General features: G+C 53.6%; 1 protein-coding gene across 1 annotated transcript in view; it reads right to left on the bottom strand.

Annotated features, from left to right (window-relative positions):
• Window positions 1-13835, bottom strand: part of AHRR (aryl hydrocarbon receptor repressor) — a 74950-nt gene that overhangs the window by 41763 nt on the left and 19352 nt on the right. The window lies entirely within an intron of this gene.

Genomic DNA, 13835 nt, shown 5'->3' with positions numbered 1-13835 from the left:
CAGTGACGCTGGCGGCACCCTTATGCTTCTCCCATCCCCACATTGCCACCCCCTCCCCAGGCTGGCTTCACCTCCATTTTGGGGGGAAAGAGTTCAGACAGACAGACAGACAGAGGTTCATATCCCAGCTCCCAGGAGCTGGTTAGGGACCTTCCACTCCACGCTCAGCCTCTGCATTGGCACCCAGGAGTTATGGGAGGGCCCCGGGGCCAGGCGGACAGGCGAGTAGAGAGATGCAGTCTGGAGCTCAGGGCCTCACCTCCGCGGAGGGCGGGCGGGGAAGTGCCTCGCAGCTTCCCCTCATTTCTGGGACTTGCAAACTGAAGCTACAGGTGATGTCAGTGCAACTGAGGGCCCGGGGCCCGCAGGTGGAGCCCTAGCACTGGCTCTGGTCTTGGGATAAAACATAACTGCGGGCACTTCACTCCAGCATTTTCTCTTTCAGAACTTTTGCTCCAGGATGCGCTGGTCTGTGCTGCTTTCTTACTCAGGCAGCTTCATCCATCGATTGTGAGGGAAACCAAGGCTCTGCCCTCACCTCCCCACTGGGCCCCACTCAGACACAGGGCCTGCTCCCCACAGATGCCCCCTCACCCCTGTTGGTGAACAGTGGGCAGCATCTGCTCTGAGGGGGTCAAGGCCCCCCGACGCACACCACAGCAGGGCCCGAATGTGAGCTCCAGCTTGAGACACGGTGTCTGACCCTCCTCCCCGCAGAGTGGACACACACCAGGTTACCCCTGGGCCAGCAGCCCCCCACCCCACAGAGGCCACGCTGGACCCCTTCATTAAATCCTCTGGTGCTGACCAGAGCGTCCTCAGGGCAGAGAGCTCAACGCAGGGAGACGGCCCTTGGGAGAGTGGGCACCTCTTGGCTGCATTGTGGCCTTTGGCCTCTCCATCCCTCTCTCTCTCAGAAGCCGCGTGCCATCAGCCTCCTCTCCCACAGCTAATACGCACTAACCCACGTCACTGCACTGAATATAACACGAAAGGAACCCATTTGCTCCCAGAAGGCAGGTGTATTCCTGGAGACATGAGCAGTCACCCCTGGGGGAGGTGGCCCAGGGGGTCCCTGACAAACACACCCAGGCTGTCTGCTACCAGCCACCCTCTCAGCAACCAAGTCCCCACACGGCAGATATGCTGAGCTCTGAGACATTAAAAGATTGTGTTTAATCCCCTCTGGTATGCACCCGGCTTTCTCAGCACAGGTTCAGAAGCCGGAAGGCTCTCTGCTCCCCAAGAGAGACCCAGGAGCAACCTTCCCCTGAAGGGACCTCCGGGTCTCAGAAGGCTCAGTCAGTGTGTGTTCTATAGACATAGAGGCAAGAAAGATCAAGGAGAAGTCGGTGTGGGAATAAGACAAGGAGGTCTGTCCTCCCCCATCTCTCCCCTCCCCCAGGCAGCCCCTACCGCCAGGCCTGGCTTCCCAGCCCACCCAGATAGTCCTACCAGTTAGGGCTTGGGGCTGGGGAAGCCCACAGGGCCTGGGAGGATTTGGGGCTCAGTAAAGGCCAGGAGTGATGCTGGGGGTTGGCAGGACCCCCACCTCAGTGCACCCAGATCACAGGCTACAGACCCAGACCACTAAGACCTCCCAGCTCAGCAAACTCCTTTGCAAGTCGCCAGCACCCTCACCCTAGCTCGAGTCAGCTCCCTGCCCCCATCCCTCCCCAGCGCCTCCTTTGAATTGAGGGAAGGGAGGTTTGGGGCTGGACTGTCCCTGCCCTCCTACTCTCTCGCCAGCAGACCCCGTGGGGGAGGGGGATGCTGACTCCTACAGCTGCGAGGCTGGGGGTGGACCCCAGGCGGTGACATCACCGCGGATGCAGCCGCTGACCCCTTCACCCCGCGGGGACCCTGCCCCGCAATGCAGTGTGCACAGCTCACTCCCAGATGCACAGGGGCTGCAGCCCACTCGGGGGGCCAAAAGTTGGCGGGGGGCGCCCCAGCTGCTAATTTCTCCCTGACCCCGCATCTCTCTACACTTGGACACCGCCGCTCCTCCCCCCACGCATTGTATTCCCCCACATCTCTTCACCAGGGTACCACCCCCTCAGCAACGCGTTCCCCCCTCCCCCACTCCCCCCCCCCCCGCGCAGCAGGCACCCCCCACTTCCCTCCTCCACACATCTCTGCACCTGGACACAGCCGCCCCCGCCCCCGCATCGCGGGTCCCCCCTCCCTGCGCCGCGGGCACCCCCACTTCCCTCCTCCGCAGCCACATTCCGGGCCACACCCAGCGGCCTCCTCGGGTCCTGTCACGCGATGGGGCCTCAGCGCAGTGACAGCAGCCTGGACCCTGGCCAGGGCCTCGCGTGCGAGCAGAGCCGCCACCCCCACCCCCAGGCCTGAGGCAAGACAGAAAGAAACCAAATGCGACTCCAATTCGCAGGGGGCAGCTTTCCCCAAATCCCTGGTCTGACAGGGCCTGCCCCTCACTTCCCAGGTCCCCAGTTCAGGGGTGCCCAGGATGCTGGCTAATTCCAATGGGGGCGGGGGTCACAGGGGGCCCAAGGGCTCTGGGTCAGGTCATTCCCGTTACCAGGGGGTGAAGGTGTGACAGCAAGGGGGTTGTGGGGAGCAGCCCTCACCCCCACCCCCTGCAGGCCCCCCCAGGCCCCCTCCCAGCAGCTCCTGGCCTCAGCACTGCCTGGTCACCCTGGGTCTATTCCATGTCAGGGCTTCTCTCCTGAGTCACCCCTCTCCCTGGGCTCAGACCTGAGGGTCTGACCTGGGAGGGGAGCTGAGCAAAGGTGGGGCTGTGGGCAGGGGTGCCAGCCGACAGACCCCAGCTCCACTGCTGGCCACACCCCGGAGGATCCCACCCTCTCCGTGCCCAGTCTCCCACTCCTGTATGAGGAGGGCAAGCCCACATCCAGGTTCCATCTGTGCCGGACTGCCCGAGGCAATGGGTCAAGGAGGAGGGCTGGTAGGGAGCAGGTGTGGGGTGTCTTTTCAGGGAGTTGGTGAAAGTGTGGAGAGTCACTGTGCACCCCCTTCCCAAGGCCCCGCTTGTGGAGCAGGTGGTGAGGAGGCGATGTTCCAGGGATGAGAAGTACCCCCAGTCCCAGGTGCAAGGACCTCCCTATGGGACAACCATCGAAGTGTCCAGTGCTGGCCTCTGAAGGGCAGTGAGGGGGGCGCCCCAGAAGCCGATCTCACCCTGGGCAGAGCCTGGAGCATTGGGCTTCCTGTGTGCCAGGCAGCTCAGGGCCGGGAGGCAGCGGCCAGGGCTGTCCACTCCCAGAACTGAAGGGGGCGCAGGCTCGCGCAGCTGCCTGAACCCCGCAGAGTCCGGCCCCACTGTATCCTTCCCCACTAAGTCTCCATAGCCCCAGAACTGCAGCCACGCTTGAGATTCTCACTGCCCTGTCCATGCTGTTCCCCAACTGGCTGCAGAGTAAACTGGAACCAGCCTTTCTCTCAGTTCGTTGATTTATTGCATCCCTGAAAAGTTTCCTTTGGAACAGAGAGAATTTGAAGAATTACCATGGAGATAGTGGACATCTCTGTATGTACCCACGCAGGGTGGGGTAGGGGCTTCCCTTTGAGGCTCAGACTGGAGCTGACTGCACCCTGCCTGCTGGCCCCCACCCTGTACCCCCCCCTCCCCCTGCTTGCTAAGAGACCTCCCTTTCCTTTGCACAAAGGAGACTCAGGGCAAGGTGTGACCCTGAACTGAACCATGTGCCACGGGGGCCCAGACCCCCCACCAGTGGCTGCTTAGGGGTTATATGCCTCCTGGTGGAAGTCGGGAGACTCCCCCGCTCTGCCTCTGGACAGTGCTGTGATGCCTGGAAGGTGGCAGCCTCTTTGCTCCCAGCTCAGGTGAAGCCAAGTGGACAGACAGTTGGGTGCAGCATAAGTGAGTCCATGACAGGTGGGTCCCGGACAGATGAGCCCAGGATGTGGGATGCACTGAATGTGGAATGTTAGGGGCTGTCTATGGGTTGGAGGACAGGACTCCTGTCGCCCAGGGCTCCCACGGGAGGCTGGACTGAAAACCCGATTCTCCCCAGCTGCAGTTCCTAGCGAGGATTGGTCCATGTCCACACCCCAGTCCCTGCTTTGAGTGGAACACATGCCCAGTAAAACCTGGCACTATTTCATCATCAAGTCAGAGCCCCAAGGGTGCTGCTCTGTGACCTGACCTCCACGCTTGGGGTGGCACCCACAGCAGGTGTCATCAGGATGTTTCTTCCTCCAGCCCTGGCCCAGCAGCTTGCTGGCCCCCGGGGCTCAGCCTCCTGCCCCAGGCCCTCAGAGGTCAGAGCCCACCTCCACACCTCTTACTGTCCCTCTGCAGGCAGCTGGCATGGCCATGGCCCCACTTCGGTCCATCTCATTGGAAGCTGACTTCCAGCCGGGCCCCCTGGGAGTTGTGCTCAGCACAGGGATGTGCACAGCTTAGAGCAGCCTCCCGGACCCCCTGTAAGTCAGGGTCCAACGAGGCCATACACCTAATGTGCCTTCTGCAGCCTGGGCAGCAGGGGCCCCATAAACACCTTCCTGTTCTGCGTCTACACCAGACTGTGGCTCACTCCACAGTAAGGTGGTGCTATTGACTGAATGTGTGTTCCCCAAAAAATTCATGTGTTGAAACCTAACCCCAAGTTGTATTTGGAGGTGGGGCTTTGGGAGATGATTGAGCCATGAGGGTGGCGCTCCATGAATATGGTTAGTGCCCCTACAAGAAGAGACCACAGAGCTTCCTGCCTCTCCTGCCTGTGAGGACAGAGAGAAGGCGGCATCTGCTACTGGAATAGGTTTTCACCAGAACCCGACCACGTGGGCACGCTGGGCTCGGACGTCCAGCTCCAGAATGGAGACACCAGTGTCTGTTGTCTACAAGCCGCCTTGTCTGTGGCAGCCTGCGTTGACTAAGATGGGTAGTTACCAAAGCATCCAGATGGTGACCACATGGCCACACATCTTGCAGGGCAGGGTCCCTGGCAGCCCATGCACAAGGGCCACTCACCAGGTGCACTGCAGGTGGCCTGTCCCCTTTGTGCAGCTAAGAAACTGGGACTGGGGGTGAGGAGGGGAGGGGGACATGGGCCAGGACAATGGGAGTGTGCTGCCCCTTCTTGGTGACTGTGGTGAGGTCTCTCCAGGGACCCAGAGGCTACATGAGTCCAGGAGTTGACAGGTGACCTCACGGATACTCGCTCTCTCCATAAGTGCCGGGCATGTTTGTGAGTCCAACGCAGTGCAGTGCAACCAGACCCAGGGGAGTAAACGACCAGGGCCTGGCAGGGAGAGCAGATGGTGGGTGCTCCGGGGGAGGGAGGGAGGGAAGGTTCTGGGGGAGAGGACAGGTGATCCGGGGGAGGGAGGAGGGAGGGAGGGAGGGAGGGAGGGAGGGAGGGAGGGAGGGATGGTTCTGGGGGAGAGGACAGGTGATCCGGGGGAGAGAGGGAGGAAGGGAGGGAGGAGGGAGGGAAGGAGGGAGGGAGGGAGGGAGGGAGGGATGGTTCTGGGGGAGAGGACAGGTGATCCGGGGGAGGGAGGGAGGAAGGGAGGGAGGAGGGAGGGAGGGAGGGAGGGAGGGAGGGATGGTTCTGGGGGAGAGGACAGGTGATCCGGGGGAGGGAGGGAGGGAGGGTTCTGGGGAGAGGACAGGTGATCCAGGGGAGGGAGGGAGGGAGGGTTCTGGGGAGAGGACAGGTGATCCAGGGGAGGGAGGGAAGGAGAGAGGGAGGGAGGGAGGGAGGGAGGGAGGGAGGGAGGGAGGGAGGGAAGGTTCTGGGGGAGAGGACAGGTGATCCAGGGGAGGGAGTGAGGGAAGGTTCTGGGGAGAGGACAGGTGATCCAGGGGAGGGAGGGAAGGAGAGAGGGAGGGAGGGAGGGAGGGAGGGAGGGAAGGTTCTGGGGAGAGGACAGGTGATCCAGGGGAGGGAGGGAGGGAGGGAAAGTTCTGGGGAGAGGACAGGTGATCCAGGGGAGGGAGGGAAGGAGAGAGGGAGGGAGGGAGGGAGGGAGGGAGGGAGGGAGGGAGGGAGGGTGGGTTCTGGGGAGAGGACAGGTGATCCAGGGGAGGGAGGGAGGGAAATTCTGGGGGAGAGGACAGGTGAGCCAGGGTAGGGAGGGAGGGAGGGTTCTGGGGAGAGGACAGGTGATCCAGGGGAGGGAGGGAGGGAGGGTTCTGGGGAGAGGACAGGTGATCCAGGGGAGGGAGGGAGGGAGGGTTCTGGGGAGAGGACAGGTGATCCAGGGGAGGGAGGGAGGGAGGGTTCTGGGGAGAGGACAGGTGATCCAGGGGAGGGAGGGAGGGAGGGTTCTGGGGAGAGGACAGGTGTTCCGGGGGAGGGAGGGAGGGAGGGAAGGTTCTGGGGAGAGGACAGGTGAGCCAGGGGAGGGAGGGAGGGAAAGTTCTGGGGGAGAGGACAGGTGATCCAGGGGAGGGAGGGAGGGAGGGAGGGAAAGTTCTGGGGAGAGGACAGGTGATCCAGGGGAGGGAGGGAGGGAGGGAGGGAAAGTTCTGGGGGAGAGAACAGGTGAGCCAGGGTAGGGAGGGAGGGAGGGAAAGTTCTGGGGAGAGGACAGGTGATCCAGGGGAGGGAGGGAGGGAGGGAGGGAAAGTTCTGGGGGAGAGGACAGGTGAGCCAGGGTAGGGAGGGGGAAAGGATAGATGCAGGGATAGAGCCCTAGTTCTCCAAGGGAGGTAGGGTGCACCAGAGGAGGAAGAAAAGGAAGGTGTTGGAGGGGGTTGGACAGGGAGGAGAGGCAGTGCTCCAGGGGAGGGAGAGAGGCAAATAAATGCAGGGAGAGGGGGCAGGTACTCCGTGGGAGGGTGGGAGGAGGGGGTGAAGTTGCAGGAGGGGGTGCTCCACCTCTGATCTCTGCTCCCCATCCTTCCTGTGTCTACACACGCACCTTCACTGACATCACGTTAGTGCATCCGCACCTCACAGTTGTCCGAATTTCTCCAGTCTTCACTTTCCAAGAACTGAAAGAAAACCCCTTGCTTTGCGTTGGAAGAGGAACACGACGTGCACGTGTGTTCAGGTTTCTTGATGGCCACAAACTGTATTTGTAGAGGAAGCTCCTCTCCGTTACCTTCTGCCCAGATGTGTTCCCTGCACCTGGGGTGCAGACAATGATCTTTCCTGTCACTCCAGGCAGCTGGTGCTTAGACACCTGCCGGGCTCTGCACGGGGAAGGGCGGGGAAGCACTGGGTCCCACCCGAAGGTTCTCTGTGCAGGAGACCGGGACAAGCACAGCTTCTCCTAACCACCCCAAGGAGGTGGAGTCCCCCCCAATAAGTCGAGCGCTCAGATGGGTGACAGGAAAGGCAGCCTTAACCTCAAAGTGCATGAGGAGAGACAGAGGGCGCCTGGCGGTTCTGGAAGGATCACAGGGCTTTGGACAGCCTGCTGTGTGCACGCGGCTACAAATAGGCAAGGGACACGCACACCTTAGCCTGCAAAGCAGGCGAGTCCAGCACACGTGGTTAGTCGGCCCAGGTGAGGGTCTGGGGAGGGGCCAGGATGAGGAGGATCCCGGAGAGCCGCCAGCTCTCCCAGAAAACACGTGGCACCGGGTGAGAGGGAGCAGAATGCCGTCCAGGTGCCCCCTGTGGGTCTGGGGAGCTCGGAGCATCACAGAGCTGTATCTGTCCTCTCCCGCAGGGTGAGGACTTGAGGACATGCTGGCCCCGTCCGGTCCCGTCCCGGGAGGATGGGCCTCTCACCCGCTCTCCTCTACCCAAGAGCTCCCTCTGTGGATCTGCGGGGACCTCACCATCTGGATGAAAGGGCATTCCCTGCAGGCACTGCACCTGCAGGCTCCACCGTCTGCCCCAGGGTGCAGGTGGATGGGGAGTTTCTGGAGGAAAATCAGTGATCCCTCTCCTTTATGCCATTTCACCTGGCTGCAGCCTGGTCTGGAGGAGACCCCCAAGAGCAACACAGGGGGGCAAGGTGAGGGGGCAAGCCCACTGGCCTCCCCACTGCCTAGCAGGCGCCCCCTCCCTAGGCAGTGCCCCTCCCAGTAGTAAAAAAAACACACACAAAAAATAAACAGAAGGGAGGGACCACAGAAGGGGGAGTAACCAGCAGGGCCTATGGGAACTGTGTGTGTGTGTGTGTGTGTGTGTGTGTGTGTGTGTCTGTGTGTGTGTGTGTGTGTGTGTGCGCGCGTGCGTGCGAATGTTCTATGTGAATGCTCTGTGTGTGAATGCTGTTTGTGAATACTGTGAGTCTGTATGAATGCTTTGTGTCTGAACACTGTGTGTATGTTGTGTTTGTTAATACTGTGTGTGAATGCTGTGTGTGAATGCCATGTGTGTGAACGCTGAGTGTGAACACTCTGTATGTGTGTGTATAAAAGCTGTGTTTGAACACGGTGTGAATGCTGTGTGTGTGAATGCTGTGTGTGTGAATGTGAATGCTCTGTGTGTCTCTGTGTGTGCATGCTGGGTATATGTGAACGCTGTTTGTGTGTGTGTATGAACACAGAGCATGCGAATGTCCTGCTTTGGGTTAAGACAATGAGTGGGAGAATGACTCCTTGGTGAGGAAGCTTTCCCCACGTGGTGCAGATGTGCTTTAACGGAGCATGACACACATGTGGGGCGAGGGTCCCAGCTGTGGGACTTGGTGTGGTGTCCGTTCCCCAAATGCTTGTCCGCCCTCTTTAGTGGTACAGCTTGAGGGGAGAAGGGATTAAAACTGCCACTCAAAGCCCCAAGTTCCCTTAGACAAGAAAACTCCTCAGGAGTATAAATAAACATGTGCCTTTCATGTATTTAGGAAATGAATGCACATTCCAAGATGTTTATGCATCAAGTTGTTAACTTTCTATGGAGAGAACTTCCATGTTTTCTTTTTATTTCTTTCCTTGTTTTACTTTATTTTTATAGTTGACACTATTACAGATGTCCCCGTTCCCCTCTCCCTACTCCCACCTTTGTCCACCTCCTCCCAGCCTCTGCCCTCCTTCCCTCTGGCCATCACCACACGTGTCGGTGTCTATGGGTTATGCACATATGGAACCTCCATATTTCCTAAAATGCACCAGGCAAGCCTTAGACATTTCACACTGCGATATGGCTCCAAGAACCACCAAAAATGCTTTTCCTCAGAGCCCGTGATGATGCGGAGGCAGCGGCCCGGGAGGCTGGCTTCTCCGATCAAGAGGCTGCACTTCTAACCACTTTCTGAGGCCACTCCTCCATGGAGACCACGGGGGTCCTGTAGCGCAAACACACCCTCCCTGCAATCCCCATGCCACAGTGCTAAGTGCAACCAAGAAGAGCTCTTTGGAAAGAAAAAGAAAGGGAATAATATTTGTATGCATTGCAGGTCCATATTTGTTCATGGCTTAACAAATGGAAGAAGCCAACTGTCTGGGTGTTTTTGTTACGTTTCAATACAGCGGAAGGAAAGTGCACCAGTGTCAAGCCGAGGGTTCAAGAAACATTTTGCAAAACAAAACATAAATGAAAAAGGTGTCCTGATGCTTTTAAAAAATCGAATATTTATTCAATTAGTAACTGCACAATGTGCAGGTGTGAAGACGAGGCACATGAGCCCGGACCCAGGACCTCACAGCGCGACAGTCAGGGAATCCTGGGTGGAGTTCAGACAGGACAGAGCCCTGGAGGGCCAGCCCCACACTGTGTCCTCAGTGGCAGCCCCCGCTGACAGCAGCCCCAGAGCCGTTCACCCCCAGGCCGGCGCCCTGGAGTTTAGAGGCGTGCCCAGCTCAGCTGTCAGAGAGCCTCTGATTCCTGCATGAGTCATGAATGTATAGTAAAGTCATAGTAAGTTCATAGAGTAAGTCATAGTAAGTTCTTAGCCTCCCGTTACCCAGGTTTGCAAATAACTCTGACTTGAAGTTGGCCTGTCAGTCATCATCACCTTCAATTTCCTCACAAATCAATCACAGGTCACTACAGGTTCTTGGTTCCTATCAGTCACGCTTACTTCACCCTGGACAGATACAGACTGAATTGATGAAAAGTCCTGGAGGAGCAGAGGGACCGGCAGGGGCATGGCTGTAAGAAAACTACAGGTGTCTGGGTTGTCAGGAGAGCACCCCCATCTGAGGCAGGGGACCCATCTTCGCGCTCCATGGCACCCCATCCTGCCGGGGCTACACCCAGTCCTCACAGCCAGAGCTACCCACTAGCCTGCTCCTGCTTGACCACCCACCTCTGCTCATATGTGAGATGGTTGGTGGCTGTGGTGGCTGTGAGGAAAGTGCTGGCTATTCCCAAACTTCTCTTTACAAAAAGATTGGGCGCCTGAAAATGCCAAAGGCTATCCTAAAAGGTCCAAATGTGACTTCCTCACCAACACAAGCACAAGCACACCGTGTTCCCTGACACGGCTGCTGCGTCCAGCGCTGCCCCACATGCTGCCACCGCCAACCTCCCACCCTCCAGGAAGGACGCGCTCTCCCCACACCTCACCAGGAGCCCCACCATTCACACCTCAGAGCAAATGTTCGGTTGTGCGGTTTTCTTTGTTTCTTCTTTTGTTTATGTTTTGAGACAATGTTGGACTTACAGACAAGTTTTCAGAATAGTACAAAGCACCCCAAATATCCTTTCCCGGAGACTCCACTCAAGTTTTGTATACTGTTCCACTAACATCCCTTTAGCCTGGGGTCTGGGCCTGCTATCCCCGCTACCCCCGCTCTGTTCCCATCCATCTAAAATCCATCCTTGGTCCATCCTTGACTTCCATGACCTTGACTTTAAACATTATAGCAAGTTATTTTTCAGACTGCCTCTCAGTTTGAGTTCGTTGGGTGTTTCCTCGTGATTATTCATCTTCAGTAGGAATATGACAGAAGTGGCCGTGTGCTCTTCTCATGAACGATGTCAGCTATTCCATTATTGATGGGGTCAAATTTGATCACTTAGGACAGTGTGTGCTGGGGTTCTCCACTCTAACTTTTTTACTTTTGTACTTCATTTATATATTGTTAGGAGATAGGCCAAGACTATGAAAATCCCACTTCTCACCCCACTTTGAAGTACTAATTTTTGCATTGTTGATGTTTCTTGCCTGAATTGTTACTATAATGGTTACCAAATGGTGAGTTTATAATTCACCTCTTCTACTTAGAGTTCTCTGTCCAGAATCCTGTCTCCTATTAGTCAGCAGTTTACTGTAAGGAGGAGCTTTCTCTGATCAGTGTGGACTTATGGAATCCTATTTTATTCACTGGATTAAATCCATTATTATTCTTACTCTTGTTAATGTTGAAATTGCCCCAGATGTGGCTAGTGCAACCCCTTCTGATGGCTCTGTGTCCCACAACATCCCCATGACAATCTGAACACAGCCTTGCTTTCTGGCCCGAATGTTCTAAGCTTCTCTTGTACTTTCCCTGCTCCAGCTCTGGAAGGAGACAAACACACACACACAACAACAACAACAACGACAACGACAATAAAAAAGAAAACACACCCTCGTTCCTTTTTAATGAATGGTGTCTATATACCAAGGTCTGAATGTGAGTTGTGCTCACTGAAACTGGTGTCACTGCTCCCAGACCTCGTCAGTGGACAGAGCTAGAACACACTAACATTTTATACACACATATTTATGTCTATATCCACATATGTCAAAATCCATGATTTTACATCAATACCTGTCACTACAGGTTCTTGAATGTTCTATTATTTGCTTTCTTTGAATCCAACCCAACACTACAGGATTCAGTATAGAGTGAAATTATTTTCCCTTGCCCTAACTGGTTTGGCTCAGTGGATAGAGCATCGGCCTGCGGACTCAAGGGTCCCAGGTTCGATTCCGGTCAAGGGCATGTACCTTGGTTGTGGGCACATCCCCAGTAGGGAGTGTGCAGGAGGCAGCTGATTGATGTTTCTCTCTCATCGATGTTTCTAACTCTCTATCCCTCTCACTTCCTTTCTGTAAAAAATCAATAAAATGTATTTTTTTTAAAAAAAAAAGAAATTATTTTCCCTTTAGTATTTGGTGGAAATTGCTTTAAAACTATCTGGGCTTAGATTATCTCCATGGAAGATTTATAACTCATTCAGCTTCTTTAATGGTCATATGACTATTAAGGTTTTTTATTTCTTCTTCAATCAATTTTAATAAGCTGTATTTCTAGGATTTTACTCATTTATGTTTTCAAATTTATTGGCATGAATTTGTTCATAGTAGCCTCAAAGTATCTTTGAAAAATCTGCATCTTCTACCATTGTGTCCCTTCAACATTCTTGACACTCTCTCTTTCCTCCTTCATCAGTCTCACCAGATCTTTGCAAGATAACTCTATTGTATGTTTCTTTTCTATTTCATGAACATCTTCCTTTATTATTTGCTTTCTTTGAATCCCTTTTTGTTTATTATGCTTTTCTAAAATCAAAACTACTAAACTGAATGCTTAGGCCATAAATTTTCAGCCTTCTTTTATATAAACACTTAAGGTTATTTATTTCTAAGTATTGTGTTAGTTGTATCCCACACATTTTGATTTGTAAATATTTTCTAAATTCTACCACATTTTCTTCTTTGAACTATGAGTTATTTGCAAGAGTGTTAATTTCCAAATATGAGGTTTTTCAAGTCATCTTTTCATTATTGATTTCCAGCATAATTGAATTGAGGCCTTACCATGTATTATTGATTTCGTCTTTTGAAATTTATTGAGACTTGCTTTATTTACCAATCTGTTTTCAATACATTTACAAGTTTCATGTGGGCTTGAAAAGATGTAAATTCTGCAGTTTCAGATTATAGTGATTTATGTATACCCATTAAATTAAGCCTTTTTTGCATTGTTCAAGTAGCCTATAATCTTTACTGATTTTTATCTATTTGATCTATTAAATACTGAGAGAATTATTTAACCTCTTTCTCTCTGATGATGAATTCATGTATTATTTTTCCTTATAGTTCTGTCGATTTTTGTTTTGATTTTTGAGGTTAGGTTATTAGAAGCACACAGATTTAAAATTATTTTATCTGCTTGATGAAATGAATGTTCTAATCATTATGTAAGGACCCATGATTTCCAGTAATGTTTGTTACCCCAAAATTGATTTTTTTACATTAATGTGGTTACATCAGATTTCTTCTGGTTAGCATCTCTCCACTCTCTCACTGCCCTGTCCTGTGGCCTCTATGAACACACACAGCTGTCCACCATTATAACCCCAGGCTGCTAGTTGGCATGCTTGGTCCACTTACATTTTCTGTAATTAGTGACATGCTTGGAATTTTGTGCTTTCTATTTGCTCCACCCTTTTCATATATATTATTTTCTCCTTTCTTGTCTTTTCTTTTGGTTGATTACATTTCTCATTCCACTTTTTTCTCTCCACTAGTTTGAATCCCATTTCGCTTGTCTTGATGATTATCATGGAAATTTTATAATTAGCTAATCAACCTCCAAAGGTAATTAATACAAGAATTGTTGGACTAACACAAATCTCCTGCTCCAAATATATATGCTCTTATGGCTGGAATTCATTTCTCTTTGTTCTTACAATGTATTAGTGGTATTGCTTCATATAATTGGGGCCTGATGTACCCACAGTCAGTACCTTCTCATCTTCCTCCCTCCTTGCATCTCAGATCCACCACCTGGAATTCCCTTCCTTCACAATCTTCTTTAATGAAGTTCTCCTTGGGTTCTCAGCTTCACTTCGCTTGTTCTCTGAGTATTCCCTAATTTCCCGCTGGCTCATCAACATATTTTCAAAGGTTTCAGATATTTTCTTGTATTTTGGGCTCTTATACTGGTAAGCAGGAGGACTGACTGGTTACATCTCTGCTAGACCCTGAATGCCAGGGGGCGGGACTACGGCTCTCCCATTCACTTGCATTAAAACAGGTTGTTA

This window comes from Cnephaeus nilssonii (assembly GCF_951640355.1).
Source record: "Cnephaeus nilssonii genome assembly, chromosome: 2".
Lineage (NCBI taxonomy): Eukaryota > Metazoa > Chordata > Mammalia > Chiroptera > Vespertilionidae > Cnephaeus > Cnephaeus nilssonii.
This window is presented reverse-complemented; position numbering and strand designations above follow the sequence as displayed.